The sequence below is a fragment of the Mus musculus genome, chromosome 1 (assembly GCF_000001635.26).
Source record: "Mus musculus strain C57BL/6J chromosome 1, GRCm38.p6 C57BL/6J".
In the NCBI taxonomy this organism is placed as follows: Eukaryota; Metazoa; Chordata; class Mammalia; order Rodentia; family Muridae; genus Mus; species Mus musculus.
Window position 1 is genome coordinate 14,800,487 of NC_000067.6, and position 25,582 is coordinate 14,826,068.

Genomic DNA, 25,582 nt, shown 5'->3' on the forward strand with positions numbered 1-25,582 from the left:
TTCCTGCCTCACAAATGCAGCCCTGTTCACCAAGTCATTCAGTCCCTACGATGGAGGCCAATATGAGTGGCTGCTCTTAAGCCCTGAGTGTTGAGAATGAGAACCCCAAATTCTTTTGCCTACTTGACTGTGTTAATGGGAATTCAAGCTGTTTAAACTGAGGGGTTTCTTTAAACAGTTGCCTTGTCATATTAAAGGAATTTTACAGACTTTTTTTGTCATGTTAGGAATTTTGATCTTCATTGAATGCAGTAGAGTATTTTGAAGCATAATAATAATAATAATAAATATACACTTGTCAAAGCTCACAAACAATACCCATTTGTCTCTTACCTTGTGTTAATGAGAGAAACTACCACTTATCATGGAGAGAAACTAGCTGCAAATTGGTCCAGTTTCTCCTGTCAAGCTTGCCTTGTAGTTTTCTATGGCAAAAGCAGACTTTTATTCACTGGCACTAGGCTTGGTAAAAAGTCCCTAGACATTCTTTCTTTTAATTTAATGTAAGACCTGGCCTTGAAATTGTTCTGTGTTGTAGACTTCCTTTCCAAATCACAGACAGTCCTGGCAAGTGAGAATATACAACTGCACCAGACTGCACCACACCCTGTCCCAAGGGTGAGCTAGGATTTTTTGACTAGGATTTTATTACATGCCAAGTAGATGTGAATACTGAAAACACTGGTGGTCAATTGAGAAAGGAGTACCGTTTGAATGGTTTGGGGAAATGGGATACAAATAAGGAACTATTACGAGGCTATGGAACTGCTCACTCCTGGGTGAGTCGAAGGTCCGAGACAGGTGGAAGTAAGGCGTTTGCAACAATTCACAGCAGTGAGATAGCACTCTGAAGGAGACCTGCACATGGTGGTGTCTTCTAAGCCAGTGATTAAGATGTAAACTCTTCCTAATGCTGCAACCTTTAATACAGTTTCTCATGCTGTGGTCACTCCCAACCAGAAAACTATTTGTTGCTTCATCATAACTATAATTTTGTTACTGTTATGAATCATAATGTAAGTATCAGATATGAAGAATCTTGGTTATGGGTTGAGATCCACTGTTGTAAATTACAGCTGGAGAGTTTATTGAATGTGTCAGAGAATGGCCATGGGCTCCCACCTCTTAGAAAAGATAAAGACCGTTTTTTTAAAATGATAACTGTTGGCATCCCTACTGGTGGACCACAGAAAGGCATGTAGGGAGATGGAAGTGCTCTTGATCGTTGGAGGAATCAGGGCACACATCTAGCTGGGGAGGATGTGTATGTTATTCTGAGTTGATGATCACAGTCAGCTATTGGATGGGTCACATGACCCCTAATGGAGGAGCTAGAGAAATTACCCAAGGAGCTAAAGGGATCTGCAACCCTATAGGTGGAACAACATTATGAACTAACCAGTACCCTGGAGCTCTTGACTCTAGCTGCATATGTATCAAAAGATGGCCTAGTCGGCCATCACTGGAAAGAGAGGCCCATTGGACTTGCAAACTTTATATGCCCCAGTACAGGGGAACGCCAGGGCCAAAAAGGGGGAGTGGGTGGGTAGGGGATTGGGGGGGGGTGGGTATGGGGGACCTTTGGGATAGCATTGAAAATGTAAATGAGGAAAATACCTAATAAAATCATCCAGAGCCTGAAAAAAAAAAGACAGTGTAATGTTTTTCAAGTGGAAGATGCATGCAACCCATTCTGGAATAACCCCTAGTAACTTATCTTATAGTTGTGAGAAAAACAAACAAACAAACAAACAAACCAAAAATGTTCGTTTTACACTGTCCAAAGAGTTTTCTTTTTGTTCCCCCTTTGGTGGAGCTTATCTATCCGGCTGCACTGGTAGAGGGGGCAGAACTAATACTGGCTGTCTTTCTTGCTCCTTTTCTCTCATTGAGTGATTCTCTGTCAGGACAGGTAGTGCAATGTTCACCCCAGAATTCCATGTTCACAGTTTTGCCCTCCTTCAGACTCTCATGCATGCACATTCCTGACCTTACTACTCCTCTGTCAGCCTCTAAAGTAAAAGAGTGGTTGTGTGTATCTAGACTGTCAGGTCACACTAGGGCCAGTGTTTGAAAGTGTTTACTCTCCTTGGCCAATGAGGACCACACAGTCAGTCACAATAACCACCATAAACAGATGATGTTAATTGGGAAGAGATTCCACTCATGTACTTCCAAATTCTCTAATACCTCTCTGAGTGTAGGTAGCTGCCATTCAGGTACTTTTTCTCATCTCTTAGATGAGGGAGACAGACATCACTGATAGAAATATGTTCAAAAACATCATTGAATTGTGCTTCCTCTCCATATTTCTGAAATTATGTCCACATGGTTAAGCTTTACAAACAACATTAAACCTTTTAATCCACCAGGACTGTATCATAGTGTGGCACTAACAAAGGGCCACAATATTTGGAGATAGGAGTTATTCTTATTCATAATAAAGCTCATAATTTCTGACTGTACATGATCCAATATATAGTCTGTGATACAGCAAAGAGGTAAATATTTGGTTTAGCTTTCATTTCAGAAACTCTTAGGGCTGTTTTTGCTCATATCAGCCTTTGCTGAAGATGAGAAAACTAAAATCAGGGTGATTTATGGTTCTCACCCAGCACGTTATTTGTTTGAGAGGGAAATCATAGCAGGTCTAGTTACACTTGAATGTAGCTCTCATTTATTAGTCTATTGCCTGCTTTTAAAGAAATTATAACATACACTTTCAGCCCTTATCTTGCTTTTACCAACACCAGCATAACCACTGCCTTCCATATACCCATCTTAGCAACCAGGATGCTGCAGCACAGGTTCAGGCTGAAGCAGTTGAAATCTCAGATGGAGATCTTGTATTGCTGGTCCTAAAGAGACTAGTCTGCACAGGAGAGCATGTGGGCAGCATAAGCAACATAGCGTCTGGGGCAGGGCCCCTTTCAGGCCTTCATCTTCAGCCAGGAGGCAGAGCTGAGATCCAGACTGTTATGCACTTGCATGCAGAGAGTACTCTGACAACTGAGACTCAGGAGAGAGTTGGACTCCCAGGAGTGCTGACAGAGGCTAGCAGAATCACAGGAGGAACAAGTTCCAGCCAGAGACAGCTAGAACAACTAACACCAGAGATTACCAGATAGTGAAAAGCAAACTTAACAATCTTACTAACAGAAACCAAGACCATTCAGCATCACCAGAACTCAGCACTCCCACCACAGTGAATCCTGGATACCCCAACACACCTGAAAAGCAAGATTCGGATTTAAAATCATATCTCATGATGCAGGTAGAGGATTTTAAGACACACATTAATAACTCATTTAAAAAATACAGGAGAACACAGCTAAACAGGTAAAAGGCCTTAGAGAGGAAGCACTAAATTCCCTGAAACAATTACAGGAAAACACTACTAAACAGGTAGAAGTCCTTAAAGAAGAAACACAAAAATCACTTAAAAATTACAGGAAAACACAACTAAACAGGTTGTGTTTTGAATGGAAAAAAACCATCCAAGATCTAAAAATGGAAGTACAAACAATAAGGAAAACACAAAGAGAGACAACTCTGGAAATAGAAACCCTAGGAAAGAAATCAGGAACCATAGATGCGAGCATCAGCAACAGAATAAAAGAGATGGAAGAGATGCAGATGGAAAAGATGGAACAGATGCAGAAGATTCCATAGAGAACATGGACACAACAATCAAAGAAAATGCAGAATGCAAAAAGATCCTAACTCAAAACATTCAGGAAATCCAGGACACAATGAGAAGAATAAAACTACTGATAATAGGAGTAGCTGAGAATGAAGATTTTCAATTTAAAGGGCCAGCAAATATCTTCAACAAAATTATAGAAGAAAACTTTCCTAACCTAAAGAAAGAGATGCCCATGAACATACAAGAAGCCTACAGAACTCCAAATAGACTGGACCAGAAAAGAAATTCCTCCCAACACATAATAATCAGAACAACAAATGCACTAAATAAAGATAGAATATTAAAAGCAGTAAGGGAAAAAGGTAAAGTAACACATAAAGGCAGACCTATTAGAATTACACCAGGCTTCTTACCAGAGACTATGAAAGCCAGAAGATGCTGGACAGATGATATACAGACCCTAAAAGAACATGAATGCCAGCCCAGGCTACTATACCCAGCAAAACTATCAATTACCATAGATGGAGAAAACAGCATATTCCATGACAAAACAAAATTCACACAATATCTTTGCATGAATCCAGCCCTTCAAAGGATAATAAAGGGAAAACTCCAACATAAAGAGGGAAATTATGCCCAAGAAAAAAACAAGAAAGTAATCCTTCAAAAAACCTAAAGAAAGTAGCAGGAAGAACAGAATCCCAACTCTAACAACATAAGTAGCAGGAAGCAACAATTACTTTTCTTTAATATCTCTTAATATCAATGGACTCAATTCCCCAATAAAATGGCATAGACTAACAGACTGGATACACAAACAGGACCCAAGATTTTGCTGCTTACAGGAAACGCACCTCAGGGAAAAAAAAACCAGACACTACCTCAGAGTGAAAGGATGGAAAACAATTTTCCAACCAAATGGTCTGAAGAAACGGGCTGGAGTAGCCATTCTAATATTGAATAAAATCAACTTCCAACCCAAAGTTATCAAAAAAGACAAGGAGGAGCACTTCAAACTCATCAAAGGTAAAATCTTCCAACATGAACTCTCAATTCTGAATATCTATGCTCCAAATGCAAGGGCAGCCACATTCATTAAAGAAACTTTTGTAAAGCTCAAAGGAAACATTGCACCTCACACAATAATAGTGGGCGACTTCCACAGCCCACCCTCATCAATGAACAGACCCTGGAAACAGAAACTAAACAGAGACACATTGAAACTAACAGAAGTTACGAAACAAATGATTTAACAGATATCTACAGAATATTTTATCCTAAAACAAAAAGATAGACCTTCTTAGAACCTCATGGTACCTTCTCCAAAATTGACCATAAAATTGGTCACAAAACAGGCCTCAACAGATACAAAAATATTGAAATTATCCTATGCATCCTATCAGATCAACATGGCCTAGGGCTGCTCTTAAATAACAACATAAATAATAGAAAGCCAATATTCACATGCAAGCTGAACAACACTCCATTCAATGATACCTTGGTCAAGGAAGAAATAAAGAAAGACATTAAAGACCCTTTAGAACAAAAAAACAAAAAACAAACAAACATGCCGGGCGTGGTGGCGCACGCCTTTAATCCCAGCACTTGGGAGGCAGAGGCAGGCGGATTTCTGAGTTCGAGGCCAGCCTGGTCTACAAAGTGAGTTCCAGGACAGTCAGGGCTACACAGAGAAACCCTGTCTCAAAAAAAACAAAACAAAACAAAAAAACAAAAATAAAGACCCTTTAGAGTTTAATGAAAATGAAGCTACAACATACACAAACTTATGGGACACAATGAAAACATTCCTAAGAGAAAAACTCATAGCCCTGAGTGCTGCCAAAAAGAAACTAGGGAGAGCATACAAAATCAGAATTAAAAAGGGAGACATAGCAAAAGAACACGAGGAAATCCAAAACATCATCAGATCCTACTACAAAGGGCTATCCTCAACAAAACTGGAAAAGCTGGATGAAGTGGATAAATTCCTAGACAGATACCAGGTACCAAAATTAAATCAGGATCAGGTTAATTATCTAAACAGTCCCATATCTCCTAAAGAAACAGAAGTAATCATTAATAGTCTCCCAACCAAAAAAAGCCCAGGGCCACATGGGTTTAGTGCAGAGTTATCTCAGACCTTCAAAGAAGACATAATTCCAATTCTCCTCAAACTATTCTACAAAATAGAAACAGAAGGTACTTTACCCAATTCATTCTATGAAGCAACAATTACTCTGATAGTTAAACCACATACAGACCCAACACAGAAAAAGAACTTCAGACCAATTTCCCTTATGAATATCGATGCAAAAATACTCAATAAAATTTTCACTAACCGAATCCAAGAACATCAAAATAATGATCGATTATGATCAAGTAGGCTTCATTCCAGGGATGCAGGGTTGGTTTAATATGTGGAGATCCATCAACGTAATCCACTATATAAACAAACTCAAAGACATAAACCACATGATCATCTTGTTAGATGCGGAGAAAGCGTTTGACAAAATCCAACACCCATTTATGATAAAAGTCTTGGAAAAATTAGGAATTCAAGGCCATACCTAAACATAATAAAAGTAATATACTGCAACCCAGTAGCCAACATCAAACTAAATGGAGAAAAACTTGAAGCAATCCCACTAAAATCAGGGACTAGACAAGGTTACCCACTTTCTCCCTACCTATTTAATATAGTACTTGAAGTCCTAGCCAGAACAATTAGACAACAAAAGGAGATCAAGGGGATAAAAATTGGAAAGGAAAAAGTCAAAATATCACTTTTTGCAGATGATATGATAGTATACATAAGTGACCCTAAAAATTCCACCAGGGAACTCCTAAACCTAATAAACAGCTTCATTGAAGTAACTGCATATAAAATTAACTCAAACAAATCAGGGGCCTTTCTCTACACAAAGAATAAACAGGCTGAGAAAGAAATTAGGGAAACAACACCCTTCACAATAGTCACAAATAATATAAAATACCTTGGTGTGACTCTAACTAAGGAAGTGAAAAATCTGTATGATAAGAACTTCAAGTCTCTGAAGAAAGAAATCAAAGATCTCAGAAGATGGAATGATCTCCCATGCTCATGGATTGGCAAGATTAACATAGTGAAAATGGCTATCTTGCCTAAAGCAATCTACGGATTCAATGCAATCCCCATCAAAATTCCAACTCAACTCTTCACAGAGTTAAAAAGGCAATTTGCAAATTCATCTGGAATTACACAAAACCTAGAATATCAAAAACTATTCTCAACAATAAAAGAACCTCTGGTGGAATCACCATGCCTGACCTAAATCTGTACTACAGAGCAATTGTGATAAAAAACTGCATGGTGCTGATACAGTGACAGACAGGTAGATCAATGGAATAGAATTGAAGACTCAGAAATGAACCCACACAACTATGGTTACTTGATCTTTGACAAGGGAGCTAAAACCATCCAGTGGAAAAAAAAGACAGCATTTTCTAGAAATGGTACTGGCACAACTGGTGGTTATCATGTAGAAGAATGTGAATTGATCCATTCTTATCTCCTTGTACAAAGCTCAAGTCTAAGTGGATCAAGGAACTCCATATAAAACCAGAGACACTGAAACTAACAGAGGAGACAGTAGGGGAAAGCCTCGAAAATATGGGCACAGGGGAAAAAATCATGAACAGAACAACAATGGCTTGTGCTGTAAGATGGAGAATCGACAAATGGGACCTCATAAAACTGCAAAGCTTCTGTAAGGCAAAAGGTACTGTCAATAAGACAAAAAAAACCACCAACGGATTGGGAAAGGATCTTTACCAATCCTAACTCTGATAGGGGACTGATATCTAATATAGAACTCAAGAAGCTGGACTCCAGAAAATCAAATAATCCTATTAAAAATGGGGTACAAACTAAACAAAGAATTCTCAACTGAAGAATACAGAATGGCTGAGAAACACCTGAAAAAATGTTCAACATCCTTAATCATCAGGGAAATGCAAATCAAAACAACTCTGAGATATCAACTCACACCAGTCAGAAAGGCTAAGATCAAAAATTCAGGTGAGAGCAGATGCTAGAGAGGATGTGGAGAAAGAGGAACACGCCTCCATTTTTGGTGGGATTGCAAGCTGGTACAAACACTCTGGAAATCAGTCTGGTGGTTCCTCAGAAAATTGGACATAGTACTACCAGAAGATCCAGCAATACCTCTCCTGGGCATATATCCAGAAGATGTTCCAACTTGTAATAAGGACACATGCTCCACTATGTTCATGGCAGCCTTATTTATAATAACCAAAAGCTAGAAAGAACCCAGATGTTGCTCAACAGAGGAATGGATAAAAAAATTGTGGAACATTTACACAATGGAGTACTACATAGCAATTAAAAACAATGAATTTATGAAATTCTTAAGCAAATGGATGGATCTGGAGAATATCATCTTGAGTGAGGTAACCTAATCACAAAAGAACACACATGATACATACTCCCTAGTAAGTGGATATTAACCCAGAAACTTAGAATACCCAAGATACAATTTGCAAAACACTAGAAACTCAAGAAGAAAGAAGACCAAAGTTTGGATCTTCGTTCCTTCTTAGAATGGGGAACGAAATGCCCATGGAAGGAGTTACAGAGACAAAGTTCGAAGCTAAGACAGAAAAAAGGACTATCCAGAGACTGCCCCACCTAGGGATCCATCCCATATACAACTATCAAACCGAGACACTATTGCATATTTTGCTGACAGGACCCTGATAATGCTATCTCTTGTGAGGCTATGCCAGTGCCTGGCAAATGCAGAAGTTGATGCTCATAGTCATCTATTGGATGGAACACAGGGCCCCTAAAGAAGGAGCTAGAAAAAATACCCAAGTTGCTAAAGGGGTCAGCAACACTATAGGAGGATCAACAATATGAATTAACCAGTACCTCCCACAACTGTGTCTCTGGTGGCATATGTTGCAGAGAATGGTCTAGTAGGCCATCAATGGGAGGAGAGGCCTTTAGTCTTGCAAAGATCATATGCCCCAGTACAGGGGAATGTCAGGGCCAGGTAGCAGGAGTGGGTGGATTGGGGAGCAGGGTGGGGGGAGGGTATAGGGGACTTTTGAGATAGCATTTGAAATGTAAATGAAGAAAATATCTAATAATAATGATGAAATGAAAAATATAGCTGATGGAAAGAGGATTATTGATTTGCAGCAGGCAGAGATGCATTTAGGCTTCTTCCTCTTCGAGCAAATCCTCCTCACCAGAGAAGGGGCGTGAGTTGAGGAGACAAACTCTGTTTTGGAAAGGCTGTGCATGTTCCAGGAAAGTCAAAGTTCCGAACTAAAAGGGGGGAGAGGAAAAGAAGGAGAAAGACACAGGTAGTAGATGTATGTGTTTGTGTGTGTGTGTGTGTGTGTGTGTGTGTGTGTGTGTACACAAATAGAACCCATTAGGGTCTTATATTAACTCTAGTTTTTGCCACCTGCTACAACTGTGGAAGGCTGTGACCTAGTAGTCTCTTTTGAGTAGGAGTGGTTTCAGAGAGTCTTGTTTTCCTTTCAACCTACTCTGAAAAGACAACAGTATGTAAGTATGCACAGTGATAACCAGGATTCTATACTTTGATTTAGGAACCTTCCTAAAAAGGCCTAGTCTTCCTTACCTCTTCCCACAAGCACTGCTTTGGAGCAGGTGAATTAGTTACTCTTCTTATTGCCACGATAAAAATCCATGATAAAAATCACCTGAAGGAAGCAAGGCTTTATTTTGTTGCACAGTTTGACAGTAGAGACTATCATGGTGCAGAAAGCATGTTGGCTGCTGGTCATGTCACATCAACAGTTGGGAAAGAGAGGGAAGAAGGCCACACTCCATTCTTTGTACTTTTTAGTCCATCCAGGGCTAAGACCCAGGAAGAGGTACCTCCGTACAAGGTGGGTCTTCGCAACTCAGTTAAACCTCTGTGGAAATGCTATTGTAGACACTCATATGTCTCCTAAGTGATTCAAAATTGTGTCAAGTTGGTACTATTGACCATTCTAGCTGAGCCTGCCCTTTGGCTGGTCTGTGCCCTTTCTAGAGAATGGATAGGCCATGCTTATACCAAGTCTCTCACTGTTTTTCTATCAGCCCAGCCTCCTGTGCCCAGGCTGCAGCTACTCAACTCTTGGCTACACAAACTCTGCTCGGACTATACAAGCTCAATCAACAAAGCCATATTTTCGGCAGATGTTCACCATGTTTTCTCTTTCCCTCTGACTGATTCTATTCATTTTTGCCCTTGAATTTATCTTTCCACTTAGCTTCTGTAGTTTCTCCTTGGTTGATATTTGAGGAGTCAAGCAAGCTGTGCACTTACCAGCTTGATAATAAGTATAAGCGGTGCAAAGGTTTCCAGCATGTTCTCTAATGTTATAGGCTGCACAATCTTTATTTTCTTGTAGAGCAGTTTTATATCTGATGGGTAGAGGTTAACATAAGAAATGGTGTCAATCTCCTTGATGAATCTTCAGAAATCCACATTCAGTAAAATACTGATTCTTAATTGCCTCATGTATAAAAAGCATCAGGAAAAATTTTAATATGGTAAAAAATACCATTTGATCAGACTTCAGAGCATTCTCAACATATTTTCAGTGTTTACTGGTGATCATGTATTGTGTGTTGCCCAGTTATTCACATTCCCAGTGACTATTACTTAATGAGTGAGGAAAAGCCAGTTTGATCAATTAACAATGTACAGAAGACCTGACCTAAAGATGACCATATCAGCTGAAATAAAACACTGATCATTCTTTGGTTTTTAATGCTTTCTGCAATACATTGCATGCTTGCTTAAATATTACAGTAAATATTTAAGTGGGTTATAATTAACATTCAAGAAGATATAGAATATGCTAAAACTGATATATTCTGATTTACTGTAATCTAATTCTCTAGAAATTTTGGATAGTTAAGGTGTTTTTGCTGGTTTACAAAAGTCCCTATTTATAGAAACTACTTCGAATAATGTCTCCTTTCTTCTCATCTTATGTTGCAAATGTCTCTGAGTGTGCCTTAAAAATGAATGTATTTAACAGCACTCTTCTATAACTCCATCTTCTTTCTATTCAAACTCTACTTCAAGTGTTGTCAGTTTCTATATTGTTTCACTTCTATGTTTTTCTCCAGTTCCCACATTTGCTTATCTGTCTACATAAATATTACATGGGGAACAGTACAAATTCATGATTTTCTGTGTCCAGACTAAACAGACCCATCATCATTAGACTATGAAGGAAACAACTTAGGTGGGCCATAGTATGTGGGCTAAAGAGCCAAAACCAAAGTGGGTGTTTCATACAATTACTTATGGATAATATACATGGGTAACTGATATCTCAAAAAGACTAGTGTTGCTTTATTAAATGACAGCAACAAAAATTCACACACACACAATATATATATATATATATACATACATACATACACATATACATATACATATACATATACATATACATATACGTGCACTACATGGCTGTACCAGGAGAGGTGCTAAGTAAGCAGGCTCACGGGTAAGCTCTGACCCTTATTTTGTGTTTCTTCCAGGGCTGTATTCCCTATGTCTGTCTTCTAACCACTAGTGTAGTAACGAGCACATCAAAAGGCATGGGAGGTTCACGTTGGTCAGGTTTGCTTTGGCTTCAGGATGCCTCACTGACTTATTAAAACTTTTCTTGGACTGTAGAATCTCTTCTTATTGAAGCTTTTTACTTCCTATTCTTCATAGAGCATGCCTGTATCATGGTTCTGAGACTTTCTCCACCAATTCCAATCCACTTCTTATCTCATTCTGACATCTGCTTCTCAAAGAACTTAAACTAGGAGCTTTGATTTGCTTTCAAGTCCATCAACATCCAACAGTGAAAGGAACATAGTCTATAGTCTTTTTTTTTTTGTTTTGTTTTTTGTTTTTTGTTTTTGGTTTTTCAAGACAGAGTTTCTCGGTATAGCCCTGGCTGTCCTGGAACTCACTCTGTAGACCAGGCTGGCCTCGAACTCAGAAATCTGCCTGCCTCTGCCTCCCGAGTACTGGAATTAAAGACGTGTGCCACCACGCCCGACTCAGGAACATAATCTTAAGCATCACAGAGTCAGTCCTTTCCTTCAGATTTCACAGGAAAAGATCTGAGACAAGGTTCCTACAAACAACATGATCTGGACATTTGGATGAAGCCTGTAAAGACACTCCACTTGCCTGCCTACTGATAAATGGTATGAGTGCCCTGCCGAGGGATACAAAGTGAGGATCATCAATAAGCAATTATAGACTGATTAAAGAGGTATTTATTGCACAGAATGAGACTTCAGAAAGCCTAGCTGACTCTGAGGATCTCAGCTCTGCAGAACCCTGAAAACCTACAGAGCCTGCGTTGGTAGCCCACCCTCCCTTAGTATACACTGTAATAGCACTGTCAGTGTGGACATCATTACAAAGTCACACCCACAGACACCACAATCCTTTAAGAGCTCTTCTGGCTTTTAGATGATAATCAGCCAGTTTTATGTCTCATTTACAATATGGCCAGGAAGAAAGTAATGATAACTTAGGCGGTAGGTAGGACAGAGGTGTAAATTTAAGCCTTGACTGAAGGAAAGGCAAAGAGAGCAGACCACTAAGGAAAGGTCAAAGCTAGCATGGGCATATGAGCTTTGCTGGAAGGAAAGGATTCATAGGAGCAACAAAGAAAGAAAAAGGAGGAGGAGAATGGAGAGAAGAAGGGTGAGGAAGGGGAAGAGAATGAGGAAGGAGAGGAGCAGGAGGAAGGAGGAAGAGCAAGGGGAGGAGAAGAAAGGGGAGGAGGAGAAAGGGGAGGAGGAGAAAGGTGAGGATGAAGAGGAAGAGGAAGGGGAGGAGGAAGAGAAGGGATTGTGCACAGAAGGTGTGACCCCTGGGTGAGGCATTTCAGTGAACTGAGAATCACCCAATGTTTTTAAAGCAGCAGGAAAGCAAAGCATTTGGTGAACATACTCAAGTCATTAGTGTGATTCCCAGTCCTGAAAACGTCTCCAGCTTAAAGGGTGACATAGAGGCAGTGCAAGCATCTTGGATGTTATATGAAAAGTGACTTACATGGGGAGGAAAGAGTGGATTCTGTGGGTAGTTAGTATTTATCACTGATCACCCAGTCTTGTAGAATTTTATGTGGACCAGTTATCCTTGCTTTTAGGGGGCAGTAGAAATGATTTTTTGAATAAAAATACTCACAACATAAACTTTCATTTTGTAGTTAGATGGAATTAGAATTGCACATAGACCCAGGAATCACACCCCTCAATGCTATGGAGGCTGTATAAGTGGTTTAGAAAGTTTAGTCATGTTAAAGTCACTTGCTTTCTACTCTGAATCCTGGATTTTATGGAGGTTTTTATTTGGTTTCTTGTTGGTTTATTTGCCCATCATAAAAGCCAACCTTTAGGTTCTGAGGTTCACAAATACTTTTCATTCAATTTTTGTTCTAATAGTTGCAAGAGATTGATCATAGAAAGCTCTTTGCTCAGTCTCAGAAGCCACAGGGGAATGCAAATTGGCAAGATAAATAAATAAATAAATAAATAAATAAATAGAATGAAAGTGGTTTTGGGAGTGTGAGGTTGGGAAGTAAGAACACTTACACAAAGTATGCTTTAAAATGGCTTTTTTAAAAAATGTATTTTTTTTTTATTACCTGCCCTGACATATAAACATCTTTTCTTGAAAATTTGGCATTCAGGCAACCTGAACTGATATTATCTTGGTGTTCTTTTATTTTCGTGTTAGTATTTTTTTTATTAGGTATTTTCTTCATTTACATTTCCAATGCTATCCCAAAAGTCCCCCATACCCTCCCCCCTACTCCTCTACCCACCCACTCCCACTTCTTGGCCCTGGCATTCCCCTGTACTGAGGCATATAAAGTTTGCAAGACCAATGGGCCTCTCTTTCCAATGATGGCCAACTAGGCCATCTTCTGATACATATGCAGCTAGAGACATGAGCTCTGGGGGGGGGTACTGGTTAGTTCATACTGTTGTTCCACCTATAGAATTGCAGATCCCTTTAGCTCCTTGGGTACTTTCTCTGGCTCCTCCATTGGGGGCCCTGTGATCCATCCAATAGCTGACTGTGAGCATCCACTTCTGTGTTTGCTAGGCCCTGGCATAGTCTCACAAGAGACAGCTATATCTGGGTCCTTTCAGCAAAATCTTGCTAGTGTATGCATTGGTGTCAGCATTTGGAGGCTGATTATGGGATGGATCCCTGGATATGGCAGTCTCTAGATGGTCCATCCTTTCATCTCAGCTCCAAACTTTGTTTCTGTAACTCCTTCCATGGGTAGTTTTTTTTTTTTTTTTTTTTTTTTTTTTTTTTTGCTTTGCCAAGTGAAACAATTAATGGTTGAGAACTTGGTTCCATTATGTAGCGATATAATAGATTTATAGATGTTTATCAGAAATACCGTTGCAGCTGAGGCAAGCAAGCGTACGGAGTAGTTTAGCAACATGACTCCCCTTGCAGCGGGTTATGTACACAATCCTCTCTAAACAATGCACCTAGCAACTTGCTAGCCACTTAGGACACACCTGCGTGGATGCTTCTACACCTGGTTTAAAGGATGGAAATAAGTTATACTCTTGAGGCATGCACTGATAATAACTCCCTGTGCTTCTATTCAAACACATCCTGAAACACAACCCAAGAACTGTAGGAACGAATGGATAAATCAAACCTAGATTGGTTAAAACTGTGCCACAGGTGAGCTTTTAAGAACAATCTCCTATGTCCATGCACAATTGGATAAATATATATACATACATATGTGTGTGTGTGTACATTTGTATGATTAAAATTACATGCACTATGCAGGGTGACATGTGCAGAGCAAAGAAAAGCCTTCATAAACTAAGGCTGTTAACTAAAATAGAGAACCCCCAAATTATGTCCTAGTAACGAAGCTTCTTTTCTTGAACCCCAGAAAAAGTCCAAATAATAATTAAGGCCCCATCTTCCCTCTTGTACTCGACCTCTCTCCTGAAGTTTAAGCTGATGTGTTCTGTTCCTTTGTTTATGAATAAACTTTCCTTACTACTTTGCAATTTGAATGGATTTTTTCTTCATTCTTGAACCTAGGAACGCCAGGTAACTGGTGCTTGATGCTTTGAAGTTGGAGATACAAAGAACACAATAGAAGAACAATTTGTTTTTTCTTGCAAACATAGATTGGGGTTTACTTGTAGTATAGAAAAAATGAGTTAAATTTATTTATGCAATTTTCTGTATGATTTCCTTAGGTTTGGCAGTCAGTTCAGATAGCTAGCTAGCTTGCTTGCTTGCTTGTTTATTTATTTATTTATTTATTTATTTATTTATTTATTATTTTGCTTTTTCAAGATAAGGTTTCTCTGTGTGTGGCCCTGGAACTTACTCTGTGGACCAGGCTAGCTTCAGCAGTTTGGGCTTATATGTTTGTTATGTGTTAATGAGACATTAAAAGCAGACTTGAGGAGACCTTGAAATGTGTCTTCAGAATAGGACAATATTTGATTGATCAACAGAAAATATCCTTTTCATGGTTCCAAATGGATTCCCCATGAATCCATTAATCCCGAGTCCAGATGCTCCACAAGCCTTCAGCGTAATGAATTAGATAGAAATATGAAGCCTTTGTATGGTGGATTTTGATCCCAGCTGGGAATATGACTGTGACCTGAGGAAGAATTTCCAGAAGTACTAAATGCAACTGGAAAAGCAGCGACAGATATTAGTCTCAGCTCTCATGGTATCAGATTTTCGTCTCTGCCAGCCTGGGGCAGCCTGGGGGAATCCAAGAGATCCTGTGAGAGACTTCACAAGACTGAAGCTCTTCGTGTTCTGATTGCCTGCATCCAAATCTCTGCTTGCATCATAAGAAATAAAATAAAAAGTTAATGAAGCAAACCTGGAAAATGTGCCGGGGAAAAAAGGAGTCAGGATAAAAATCCCTAGTTTTGTTAGGAAAGCATCAGACCTGACTCTCAGTGTGGGGCACTGACACTAGAGCCAGCCCCAGCCTCCAGGATCACAGGGGAAGAGTTAAAAGATAACACACAGCTGTTCCCCTTTCTCCTGAGGATGGAGAGGAAATGGGGTTATACCCAAGCCGAGGGATTTAGACTGATCTAGGAGGAAACAAGGTAATGCTTTCTCAGAAGAAACCTAGTGTCTTCCCAGGGCTGGTTAGTGACCAGTGATTTCCCAGAGCCCCAGAGGCCCCCAGAATGACTCTGTTAAACACCACTATTCTCTTTGATAAAAAGACTCTTTTAAAAAGCAAGTTGTGTGGGATTGGATCAGCTTTAGCATTATTTCAGTTACCAGCTGCTCTATTTTGAGATAATGTATAAATTAAAATGGGGAAATTAGTTGTGACTTCATTTTTATCATTTGTTCTTGGTTAATTTTTTTTTTAAAATTGGTTCCAGTGGGAAGAAATGAACACTGAAAAGAATTCCTTGGTCCTGACAAGGCAGAAAACTATTTCTTCACGAGCAGACAACAGAAGGTATTAAGCTAGATGTAGGGTTCTCATTCTTGTAGCTTAGAAGTCTTAGCTCCATACTCTAAGACTCCACTGCCTTAGGCAGTCCCAGCACCGTGCTTTGCTGTGCTCATTTAGAAACAAGGAGAATATTTAATTTGCTAAAACACATTTTATGAGAGAAATTACCTAAAATGAGGCCATATGTTCTTTGGCTCTGAAGACAGAAACAGAGATAGATTTTGTGGGGCAAAAACTGAAGTGCATAAAACCATGGAAAAATTAGAGAGACAATTTTTTTTCATGAGAGCTCTGAATTTACCACCACCATTCACTGTCTCTTAATATACATGTGTCTGTTTGTCCACAATAGTGGAAGCACTCATGTGCAAAAACATGAACAATTACAATAAAGGGACTGCCAAACATTTGAGAGAGTGAGGAGGTGGTATATGGAGGATGAAGGGGGGGGGAATGATGCACTTATAATCTCAAAATTAAAGAACCAATACAAATGCATTATAATTACATACAGTAAAAAATAAGAAAGAATTGAGAAACTGGAGCAGGAGCTCAGCAATTGAGAACATATACTTCTCTCCCAGCAAACTTGAACTGGATTCCTAGCACTGTAATAAGTGGCTTACCATCACCTGTAACTCCCAACATCGCTGGCCTTTATGAGCACCTGTATTCATGTGCACATGCCTATAAATACACATACACATATACATAATTAAAAGTAACAAACGGAAATGTTTTAAAAGAGTGATGAGGCTTTCCCAGAGTAGTGATTTTTAACTATTTTGCTTCCTTCCTTCCTTCATTTTCTTTAGGTTCTTTTTTATTGGGGGGGGGGGTTCGAGACAGGGTTTCTCTGTATAGCCCTGGCTGTCCTGGAACTCACTTTGTAGACCAGGCTGGCCTCAAACTCAGAAATCCACCTGCTTCTGCCTCCTGGGTGCCACCTTTAATCTTATCTTATCTTTCATTTTCTTAAAGCAAAGCAATCTCATGCAGTTACTAATATATAGACAGTTTATAGTTTGTAGCATCTCTGTTATCATTGACTCATTACTATCTAAGAGGGACTAAACATTCTTTAACTTCATTGAAAAATTAGCTTTCCACATTTCTTGTGCCTCCAGATTACATGGTTATGCAGGATGTAGCAGGAAGCCTAGGCCTGCATAAAACCTTTATTTGCTCTCAGTTCAGATCTGCTGTTCAGCTTCCCACATAGGTCACCATTGACCTTCTTCTCTGAAAGTTATGGCAGGTTCCCAGAGGCCCCAGTTCTAGAAGGAAAAGACCCATGGGGGCTGCCTATAAATGGCAGCAATGATAGGGACCAGGAGCAATCCAATGCAGAGAAATGTGTGGCTTTTCTGTGCACAGTGGTTGCTGGGTTCCTGTGGCCTCTCACTGAGAACCTCTTTTATTGAGGTTATCTATAGCTAATTTACCAACAGCACCAACAGCTATTGATTTACACCCCCTAAACACACATCCATTTGAAATTTCTTAATATTAGAGAGTTCAAGACTAGATCCAGAAGACTGGGATAAGACAGGGACACGGGTGTGGTGGAAGTTCATCTGTGGCAAGAATGATTGCATTGCCTTTTAAAGAAAAACCAAAAAAAAAAAAAAAAAAAAAAAAAAAAAAAGAAAAGAAAGAAACAAGCAAACTTTTTTTTTTTTAAGTGGCTGGAAGTTAAATTTCTCATTTAGACAGTTAGACAGATTTATCTTTTGTTACTTTTAAAATAAATCAGAAAATGTTTGTGTGGTTGCATATTGACTGTTTTTTTGAGGAACAATTAACAACAACAACAAACCCAAAAAACAAAACAGCAACAACACCCCCCCCCCCCCCACACACACACACAACTTAGAGATCTCTTTAAAAAGCTGTGTAGAAGTTTTGAGCACATCCCCAGGTTAGACAGGAATTTCTGAAAGGCTGAAAGGTTCATCCTCGGGAGTTTATGCTTGAAAGATAAACTCAAGCTGTGTGTTCCCTTGGGGGCTGACCCGGCCATTAGAAGAGCAAAATGGAGAACTTAAAGACAGAGACTCAGCCTGACTGAGCCTCATCTTCCTGGTGGGACTTGCCTCAAAACTCAATTAGTGGGTTCTTTGTAGAAATCGTTTCCAGGTATAGTTACAGAGAGTATGGGGTTTCAGTGGCGTGGGGGCGGTGTCAGTGAGGACATCCTATGTTATTGTTTCCACCTAACTTTTGTGAACACTTAATTCTGTATCCCAGTTTCCCTTCTCCGCCAACTTCTGCAAGATGTTTTTTTAACTTTGGCAGAGCCAGTTGCATGAAGGACATGCCAGGGTTCACTCTCATGATCTGCAGAATCTCTGTTTTGTTTTAATCTTCACCTCAGATGTGGATTAGAGTCTGCACCCTTAGCTTTCTCTGATAGTCAGAGGATATTTGATCCTTCAGTATTTACCCATTATCTGTCATTTTACCCAAGGGAAAATTAGATGGAAGGCTTTAGAACAGTGAGCACTTTCATTTGAGGATGCACATGCTGATCTCTGACAGATGTTGGTCTTTGGGAACAGCAGAAAGGGGAGTTACGTCATTCACTTGGGAAGCTGTTACTACAAGCTGACTGATCTTGCAGGTGCCGGGACAGTGCAGCCATGAGCAGAGAGCAAGGGTGAGAAAAATGTTTCTTTCAGGGGCTAATGCCCAAGTAGCTGTGTTCTCTCTCACACACACAGCCAGCTGGCATAGTACTCAGAGCAATGCCTTTCTAAGAAAATTAGCCATCCAAAGAGATTTTAATTTCAACTGTAATACTAAGCTCAGAAATTTTTACTCTGTGTTACCTTGTAAAACATTTGTATTAGTTACTAGGTAATGTGGTTGGGTTGGGTTTGGTTTGGTTTGGTTTGGTTTGGTTTGCTTTGCTTTGCTTTGCTTTGCCTTGCCTTGCCTTACCTTGCCTTGCCTTGCTTTGCCTTGCTTTGCTTTGCCTTGTTTTGCTTTGCTTTGCCTTGCCTTGCTTTGCGTTGCTTTGCTTTGCTTTGCTTTGCCTTGCCTTGCCTTGCCTTGCCTTGCCTTGCGTTGCTTTGCTTTGCTTTGCTTTGCTTTGCCTTGCCTTGCCTTGCCTTGCCTTGCCTTGCCTTGCCTTGCCTTGCCTTGCCTTGCCTTGCCTTGCCTTGCCTTGCCTGGCCTCCAACTTTTACCAAGAATGACCTTGAACTTCTGATCCTGTGTCCCCCACTTCCTGATTGCTGGGATTGTCGGGGCAGAGCGTGTGTCCCAAAGGAATCTGTTCACCTCTAGATAAACAGGAAGTAGAGAAAGCAAGACAGCAAAAGATTAAGAAGAAGATATTCTTAAGGACTTCCTTCATCTAGGCCCACTTCCTAGTGTTTGCAGAACCTCCCACAGTATTACCACCAACTGTGGACCCAGAATTAACACATGAGCCTAGGAGAGCATTTCACATTCAAAGTATAGGCTCTTGTCAAAGTACAGTACCCTTCAGTTCTGCTCATAGAAAATAGGTAGGGTCTCTTATGTTAGCTAAGTCCAGGACAGACACAGCCATTTCAGAGGTCTTTAAGCAGGCAAGAACAAGCACCATATTTTACAGTTGTCTTTCCAGAGACATGTCTCCTGAGTGACACAGGAAGTTGGAGCTGACACAGTCCGGTCTTTACTCAGGACTGGAGCTGCTTCTCAGGCTGAGAGAATGCTCTGGAAGTTGCTAGGCTACAGAAATAGCACAAGCTGGTTTGGACCCTTATACCTGCTTCTTCTGTCAGGATCTCGATCACCTATCAGCTAAACAATGTGTAGTTATTTAACCTGTGTCAGTTTTCTAAGGCTACTGGAACAAGACACCACACATTGGGTGACCTAAACCATCAACATTTATTTCCTACATTCTGAAATCTGAGAAGCATGAGGTGAAGGGAAAGGCAAGGTCAGGGTCTCTATGAGATTTGTCCATGATACATCTGTTTGTCTTTGCCTTGAGTGTCTTTCTTTGTTGTAAGAGCACTGATTCCATCATGGTGGCTCTAAACTCAGCTCATAATAATCCCCAACTACCAGTACCTTAAGAGTCATTTTTCCATCAGCAAATTGGGAGAGGAGGCACAATGCAATCCCTAATGCTCTTTTATTATAAAATCCAAGTATTTAGGCCATTTAATTTTGTGAAGCTGGAATTGGATTATGCATATAAGATTGGACACATTATAAAATGAAGTATAGCTAATATTTAAAGTCAACTATTCAATACATTGGAAAGAACTATTTTGTGGCAAAATTGGAAAGATGCATCTAGAGGTTTTTTGGGATTTGAACGCAAAGGAAATGTCATTTAATAAATAGTTCAAGTACAGCAGAGCTCATAAAGTGACAAACTTTCTGCTACACTTATATGTAGTGGTAGAATTCTCAAATAATCATTTCTCCTAGTAATTTGATAAGTGGCATCTATGTAGAATCTAATAAACTTCTAGACTTGTTTCCTATACAGAAAACCATTACTGACCTAGAGGTCTTTTACCAGTTGCAATATCAGACCTTCAACATTCTCCTTGTATCTCATGTGTCCACTGCCTTTTCTAGCCTGAATACAACAAGCTCAAGGTCTGAAGCAGTACCTAGAGTTCCTCTTGTTTCTATTCCACATACCTACGGGTTTCCTTGTAAAAGGGAAAACCATCTCTATTTAATAATAAACTTTAAGATCTTCAATGTAAGTACACAAAGCAATTTTCCAAATTCCAAACCTATTCTTCTTCTTCTTCTTCTTCTTCTTCTTATTATTATTATTATTATTATTATTATTATTATTATTATTACTATGAATAGTAGTAGTAGTAGTAGTAATATGTATGTGTGTATGTATGTATGTATGTATGTATGTATGTACTTTCATGTTGACGTGGAGACCTCAGATAAACTTTGGGTGTCATTCCTCAGGTGTCATCCATCTCGTTTTTGAGGCAAGGTTGGAGCTCACCAGAGAAGCCAGGCTGTCTGACCAATGAGCCCCAGGGCTCCTCAGGTTCCTTAGCCCCAGGCTGTGTCCACCTCCTTAGACCTGGGATTACAAATGTATAACTTCTATCCATGAGCCTTTTATGTGTGTTCTGGGATTGAATTTAGGTCCTCATGCTTGCAAGAAAAGCACTTTAACATGTTAGCTATCACTCCAGCCCAAGATCTATCTGTATTATATCCACTAATCCTATCAACACAACTTCTATGTGATTATAAATTATTTTAGTTGTATTCCACAATTCTTTTGTTTTGTTTTGTTTTTTAAATATTTTTTATTAGGTATATTCTTCATTTACATTTCCAATGCTATCCCAAAAGTCCCCCATACCCTCCCCCTCCCCACTCCCCTACCCACCCACTCCCACTTTTTGACCCTGGCGTTCCCCTGTACTGGGGCATATAAAGTTTGCAAGTTCAATGGGCCTCTCTTTCCAGTGATGGCCGACTAGGCCATCAGCCGACTAGCTGATACATATGCAGCTAGAGTCAAGAGCTCCGGGGTACTGGTTAGTTCATAATGTTGTTCCACCTATAGGGTTGCAGATCCCTTTAGCTCCTTGGGTACTTTCTCTGGCTCCTCCATTGGGGGCCCTGTGATCCATCCAATAGCTGACTATGAGCATTCGCTTCTGTGTTTGCTAGGCCCCGGCATAGTCTCACAAGAGACAGCTATATCTAGGTCCTTTCAGCAAAATCTTGCTTGTGTATGCAATGGTGTCAGCGTTTGGAGGCTAATTATGGGATGGATCCCCAGATGTGTCAGTCTCTAGATGGTCCATCCTTTTGTCTCAGCTCCAAATTTTGTCTCTGTAACTCCTTCCATGGGTGTTTTGTTCCCAATTCTAAGAAGGGGCAAAGTGTCCACACGTTGGTCTTCGTTCTTCTTGAGTTTCATGCGTTTAGCAAATTGTATCTTATATCTCGGGCATCCTAAGTTTCTGGGTTAATATCCACTTATCAGTGAACTGAGGATGAAATGCTGATGTGAGAACTAGAATCTGAAGGTTTGAGAAACAGAAATGCTAGTGTCTGAAGCCAGGGGAGCTAATTGTCCCAGCTCCAACAGAGAAAACCCACTCTGTCTCTTTAACCCTCTTTAACTCTGTCTCTTTGTTCTGTTAGGGCCACCTCAAGGAGCAGATTGAATGCTGCCCAGCCACACAGGTGGAGGGAATTTCCTTTACTTGTTCTATTGATTTAATTCTCGTCCTTTACAGAACACCTATGTGGATACAGCCCTAAACATTTTAACAGCCATTTGGGCATCCCTTAGCCTAGTCATGTTTCCATAGAAAATAGCTGATCTCACGGTTATAAAGGTGGGGCCAGAGAGGCACTTAGCAGGACTAACCTGAGAGAGATTACCTGTTACTAACATGAACTATGAACTAATCTGGCATTTGTTAGGGCCCTGGAGAGTCAATTAGCCTGTCAGAGCATCCAGGAGGCAGTATTTGCCCCCTCTGTGTTAGCATGGAGATTGTCCTGGAAGAAATGCTGGTTTTGTTTGTTTGTTTGTTTTTGTTTTGTTTTTGTTTTTGTTTTTTTTAGGTGAGAGGGAGCCTCATTGTTATCTAGTGAAACCAAGGTCTTAGACATAAGATAGAGGGAACAGCGTTGATCCTTAGGAAAGAGTCACCCTTAGGGGGTCAGTAGGGAGTTGATCTTCAGTGACAGTGAGGACAAAGCAAGAAAGGGAAGGTTGACTAAAACAGAAACTGAAACACGGGGCAGGCAGACACTTAGGAGTCCACTCAGGGCTCCAAGCTTATGTTAGCAAATAAATCCTGAGATAAGAACCAGGAGTATGGCTGCTTCCAGGTTTGGACTCATGCTCTGTTTATAGACACACAAGATTGAAGCCTTAATCACCTAATGTTCACCTGTGCAACAGAATGCTGCATGGTTTTCTTAGCTAACCTTCCTTCCAGGGGCCCCACCTGCCTGACCGTGGGGGTGATAAGACACTTAAAACTAAACTCCAAGCTCACTCTGTTTCTCTGGAAAGAGAAGATCTGGAAGGCCTTCACCTAAAAGCACCACACCACTAAGATTCTCAAAGAAATACTCCCCCACCTCCACTAATCCCAGACTCTGCTCCCCCCTCCACTTCCTCTTTCCGGCTTCTCCTTGTCCTTCCTGAGCTGGAGAATCAGAGGTGCCTCGCACCACTGGAGGAGAGGCAGAACCGGTTACCACTTGGATGCTTATTTTTAGGATAAATTTTGAGGTCATAAGGTTCAAAAGTAAGTGGGTGTGTGTGTATGTGTGTGTGTGACTATGTGTATGTGTATGACTGTGTGTATGTGTGTACGTACATGAGTGTGTGTCCATGTAAGTCAGGGAAAAAAACCCTTAGGTTTCTTTCCTCGAGTTCTGTCCTCAGGCAGGGCCTCTCACTGACCTTAAACTCACCAAATGAGCTAGGTTTGCTAGTCAGCAAACCCCAGATATCTTTCTGTGTCCACATCCCCACTGCTAAAATTAAGATCTCTAGATTATTTGACCTAAGTTCTGAGGGTGGAGATGGAGTACACATACTTGTGGTTGTGATTTACCAACTGACCATCCTCAGCATAGGATGGCTATCCTTTCTCCCAACTAGCATGTCACTCTTGACTAGTTTCATGGATGTAAGACTAACTCTTCTCTAAGCTGTGTTCCTTCTATATAGACTATACTATATGTCCTAGGCACTGAATCCTTAGCATTGAAATGCATACTCAGATAGAATGACCTGGCAGTTCATCACTGTATTACATTTACTGTATGTGCTTAATAGCTACACGTGCTAAATTAAGTCTAGTTTTGGATATGAATTTCTTTTTAATTTTAGGTGTAAAAACTTGGAATTTTTTTAATTGATATATCTATCTATCTATCTATCTATCTGTCTGTCTGTCTATCTATCTATCTATCTATCTATATATATATATATATATATATATCAAACAATTGCATATGTTTTTACCTGTGAAGATAATCAAATGTCCCTAATCAGCAGGAAAACAAACTGTGGTACAAAGGTACAAAGGTAGCTAGAATAATGACATTGTCCAAGTAAAAGATGAGCTAATTAAAATAAAAATTAAAAGAGCTGTTAATCTGAGAACAACAAAAGAGTCAACCATGGGAGGGAACTTGCTTAAGGTAAAACTACTTCCCCCAAACTGCTAGCAAAGGCCATAGACAAGAAGGAGCTTGAGTCCTGGTTTCAGATAATGGAGGAACATTGACTTGTTATTTAGCCAGTGAGGTCACAGCATTGTTTTGTATTCTTAATCTGCTTTTGGTAAATCAGAGACATTGTAAAGGATTTTCTTGCAGAAGCCAGATTGCCCTATGTGAGACTGAAACGTATTTACTGATTGTCAGTGTGATTGCATCTGGAACCAACCAAAGACGATCTGTGTGCACATTTCCAGGAAAGATTAATTGAGGGAGGAGATGCTCCCAAGAATGGGTGTTACCTTCAGTGAATGACCTGGGGGACCTAAAGATGTCCCTGGGAATAGTGTAGCTTGCCTGCTAGCTTTTGGTTGTTGCTGGGGGTGTGTCTATCTTCTCTTCGCTGCTGGGGTTGCTCACTTCAGCCTTTCTAACATTAGAAACCTTTTTTTTTCCCAGTGTGATTAAACACCAGTGGCTCTCCAGGAATCTTCCAGGCCTTTAGCACCAGAATGGAAATTTGAGGTGTCTGCCAGATTCTCAGCCTTGGGAGCAAATGGTCATTGTTGAACAACCTACCTCCTGTTAATTGTATGCCATTCTAGTAAATCCTGTTTTTATAACACACACACACACACACACACACACACACACACACACACACACACACACGCACGCACACGCACACACACACACACGTCATTCCCTAAGTTCTGTTCTAGAAAACTCTGATGAACCAAGAGACACAGCAGGGTATCTTCTAGACTCTGATTTGATTTCTCTTCACTTGAAATTCCTATCCTAATACCATGCACTGGTCAATGGCTTTTCCCAAGTCAGTTCAGTGTTTTCTATGGGAAGTCTGACCCTTCTTCCTTAGTGTCCCAAGGTTTCATCTTTACCTCTATATGGATTTAAGTTTTCTCTCTCTCCTTGTTCTCACATCAGCATGTGCAGTCTGTGATTGAGGCAGTACATATGATGCCTTCATATATCTTGGTAGAGTAGGAAGCAGAGACATGGACCAATGCATGGAAAGGGCTTCATCTCTTAAGGAGTAACACACATCTAGCAACATTTCCCAAAGTTTCTCCAACCTTCCAAAGCAGAGCTAATAGCTAGCTGCCAAGGTTTCAAACACATGGGCCTGTAGAGTCACATTTTCTATCCAAACTAGAACAAAAGGTC